The 4,377-nt window shown below is 40.1% G+C and overlaps 1 non-coding gene across 1 annotated transcript; it reads left to right on the top strand.

Moving 5' to 3' along the window:
* The first annotated feature begins 1,505 nt into the window (after positions 1–1,505).
* LOC141654372 (small nucleolar RNA R71) lies at positions 1,506–1,612 on the top strand. Its single transcript, XR_012547932.1, has one exon. It is a non-coding gene; the product is annotated as a small nucleolar RNA R71 (small nucleolar RNA).
* Positions 1,613–4,377: the final 2,765 nt, after the last annotated feature.

Here is a 4,377-nt window from a genome sequence, read left to right as displayed (position 1 = left end):
AAAACTTCCCAATTCGCACGGGAACATCTTCCCATATCCCTAATGGTGTCTTCGTCGATCTATCGGCCATTTGGAACGTGATATTGGTGCATTTAAGCTCTCCCATCCCCAACCTTTTACTTACCGAGTACGGCATAACACTCACACTAGCCCCTAGATCACATAAGGCTTTGTTGATCGTTGTGTCGCCAATGGTACACGGTATTGAGAAGCTTCCCGGATCCTTTAGTTTTGGAGGTGAACTCCCTTGAAGTATTGCACTACTCACCTTAGTGAAGGCGATAGTCTCAAGTTTCCGGATCGACTTCTTCTATGTGAGGATATCTTTCATGTATTTCGCATAGGCCGGCACGTGATTGATTAATTCCGTGAAAGGAATTGAGACTTCCAAATTCTTCACAATTTCCATAAACTTTCCACGTTGATCATCAAATTTAGGCTTGGCTTGACGACTTGGAAAAGGAAGTCTAATCACAACGGGCCCCTTCTCCTTGACCTTGTCTTCATTTTTCTTTGAACTTTCTTCCTTTGATGATTCTCCATCTTTGGAGTTTTGCACAATTTCTTCCTTATCACTAGCTTTCACAACTTCATCCTCAACTTGCTTCTTCGGCGCTTCATACCTTGTACCACTTCTCAAGTGAATGGCACTAACCGTTTCATGTCTTGGGGGATTACTTTGAGGTGGTAATTGCCCCTTTTGTCTTTGTGAGCTTGAAGATGCTAGTTGAGTCAATAGGGTTTCCAACATCTTGGTGTGAGCTAGGATGTTGTTGATGGTTGTTTCCTTTGCTTGGCTATCTTTTTGCATTTGAGTGAAAAATTCTTGTTGATTCTTTTGCATTTGGAGGACCGCTATTTGAACATCAAAGCCTTGGTCATTTTGGTGATTGTATGGATTTTGATTTTGGTAACCTTGGTTTTGATTGTAAAAGGGTCTTTGATTTTGGTTTCTCATGGGAGGTGGGGTGTATGTTGTTTGAGGGTTTTGAACATTTTGGCTTTTGTATGAGAGATTTGGATGGAATTTGGTGTTTTCATTGTAATAGTTGGAATAAGGGGTACCGCTCTTGTATGCTTGGAAAGCATTCACTTGTTCATTTGTTCCCCTACATTCACTTTGGTCATGTCCCAAAGTTCCACAATTCTCACATATCCCACTTGGGATTGATGAAGATGCCGTCATGGCATTAACATGATGCTTTGGTGATTTTGAGACTTCTTCAAGTCTAGCCATAGCTTTTTCAAACTTCAAATTGATTGTGTCAATGTGAGCACTAAGTTGAGCACCCAATTGAGTAACGGAGTCCACTTCATGCTTTCCTCCTCTAGTAGCCTTGTGAGGTCTACTATATTGTGAATTATGGACCGCCATTTCCTCAATCTTGTTCCATGTTTGATTGTCATCAACTTCGGTGAACATTCCATTTGATCCCATGTTGAGAATGTTCCTTGAATCTTCATATAAACCATTCCAAAATTGTTGTACCAAGAACCATTCGCTAAGTCCATGGTGAGGACATGAGCGACAAATTCCCTTGAACCGCTCCCAAGCTTCATACAAAGATTATTCATCCCTTTGCTTAAAACCCGTAATTTGAGCTCTTAGCATGTTAGTCTTTTCCGGTGGGTAGAATTTTTTGTAGAAAGCTAGAGCCAACTTCTTCCAAGAATCAATTCCGAGAGTGGCCTTATCAAGGCCCTTCAACCATTGCTTCGCGGTGCCAATTAGAGAAAAAGGAAATAAGACCCATCGAATTTGGTCTTGAGTTACACCGGTTTGAGAAATCGCATCACAATAGTCGCAAAAGGTTTCCATATGAGAATGAGGGTCTTCACTAGGCATCCCCCCAAATTGGCTCCTTTCGACCAATTGGATAAAGGCGGATTTGGCAATAAAATTTCCGGTTAGATGTTGTGGTGTGGGAGTACCATTGGGTAGGTTCTCCTCGGTGGGTACGGAATGTGATGAAAACTTAGGCATTGTAGGTTGATTTTGGGGGGTATTGTGTAATGGGTTCTCCTCACCATCTCTTGCAAAAGGGTTGATGAACTCAATAGTTGGTTGAACAACCTCACTAATACCTCTCAAATTCCTCCTAGCAAGTCTCCTATTGTTTGTCAAGGTTCTTTCAATTTCACGATCAAAAGGTAACAAATCACCTTGTGATCTTCTAGACATGCAAAATATCAAACAACTTGAAAACAATTAGAACAAACCTTGAGGAGTTTTACTTCCCCAAGGCAAAGAAAAGACACAACTAATAACAATATAAAGAAATCTAAATCAAGCTAACACCGTCCCCGGCAACGGCGCCATTTTTGATCGGTCCGTTTCGTGTTCACAAATAGAAAGATGTGGTCCTTGGGTCACGTCCGAATCAAAACATAATTTATAGCTTCACAAACAACTCTACAATTAGTAAAGAGGCAAGTAAAGGTCGGATCCCAAGGGACGGGAATTGAGATGAGATTTCAATTGAAACTAGTGGTGTCTTAGGGGTGTCACAAATTGGGTTGATGTAGAAGATCACTAACTAAAATAGCAATGTAAATAAACAAGCAAGATGAATAAAAAGGGTTGTAAACAATTGATAAAAAGCACTAGGGTGTCATGGGGTCATCGGGGAATCATGGGAATTGATCATACAAACATGTTCTCAAATTATAAGCAAGCAATTATTGTTGTGATGGATTGAGTTGGGTTATATCTTACAATCCTAGGAAAGTTTGGGTCCCGGAGCCGAATCGATTAGATTGTACAACACCTACAAGTCGACTTAATCTTCCCTACTCAACAACATGCATGGTCTAATGAGACTCGAGTTGGTTTATGTCTTACAAGTCTCATTGAAAATATAGGTGATGGTGGTAAATGCAAGGATTCATAGGCTTAGCATTTCATCAAACATAACATGTGCATGAGTTGAGATCAAAACAAGCAAGCAAATAAAACATGAAAGCATATTAATTTAAGCATGAATCATTCCCCATGTTGGTTTCCCTAATCACCCATTAACCCTAGCTAAGAGACTACTCACTCATTATCATGTTGATCATGCTAGCAAGGTTGTCAATCATACCAACAAAATGAAACATGATGAATAAATGAAAGTAATTAACAATAATTAAAAAGGGATTAAGAGAATTATACCTACTAATGATTCCAATAATAAAGCAAAGATAAAAGAAGTACTTGATGCTTGATTGAGAGGTTGTCAATCTCCCAATAATAACCCAAATAATCTTCAATTACCCAAAATAAAAGATGAACAAAAGAGAGATTAAGGAAATAAAACTTGTATTAGAACTTGATTAATTGTTGATTACAAAACTAAAGAGAGATTTTGATTGATATTAACTACTCTAATTATTGATGAGAAGAACATGCTCTTCTAATTAGACTAATGGGGTATTTATAGTGGAAATTAGGAGGATGCATTAGGGTTAACTAAGGGCTAAACTAGTAATTACACTTTTTAGATTGAGCAGGGAGGAGCCGGTATTTTTCGAAGGAAGGGCTTCTTGCTTTGTAACTTGGAGAAGGGGAAATCGCGCTGTAGAGGAATCCGAGCGGATCAGGGTCGGGACGGGCGGATTCTGGCGAAGGAACACGAGCGGATTCAAGAGAATCCGGGCGGATTGTGGTGGCTAAACCCGAGCGTCTTGGTGGAAAACCGCACGGATTGTGCAGGTGGAGGACGGCCGGATTGTGGTCAATCCGCACGGATTGTGCCTCAGCAAGATTTCTTCTTCTTTTCTTCCCTTTTCTTCATAAATTCCTTGGGGATTTCCTTGGGGACTCAAGGATCCTTTCTCAACATTGCTCATTTACATATGTACAAAGGCCTTCTAATCTTGTCTCTCCTTGATGCTTGGTCATTGAATTCGATCAATTTAGTCTCGTTTTGCCATGAAAATGCAAGATTCTTACTCCTTTCCTACCAAGGGATCAAAATCTCAAAGAATATGCAAAACAAAGAACTAAAGATAATAAATGACCCAAATATGCACTAAAAAGCATGGGAACAAGGCTAATTCGGGGGCTAAATATGCGCTAATTATGGTCGCATCACGTACCAAACAAGAGTAAGGCCGATTCCTAGTCCATTTCCTCAAGTAGTGAAAGTCCTTGATACAAACAAGAGTAAGTACCATGGTAAGGATGACGTCAATCGATATCTATCCTTAGGCCCAAATAAGAATTAGGACCGTTTAGACGGGACGATTGGTCGAATGGGTTGGGTTGGGCCTAGGAAGGCCGAATAAACGATCTAGGAAGACTGAGTTATGAAAACCGAAAATTGTCTTGTACAAACTATTCCCTAACCTTGTTCAAGTTTCACCCTTTTGGCTACACGTAAGTGTATTATCCCC

This window comes from Silene latifolia, chromosome 4, assembly GCF_048544455.1.
Source record: "Silene latifolia isolate original U9 population chromosome 4, ASM4854445v1, whole genome shotgun sequence".
NCBI lineage: Eukaryota > Viridiplantae > Streptophyta > Magnoliopsida > Caryophyllales > Caryophyllaceae > Silene > Silene latifolia.
Note: the sequence above shows the minus strand (reverse complement) of the source record. Positions and strands in the feature narration are given on the sequence as shown.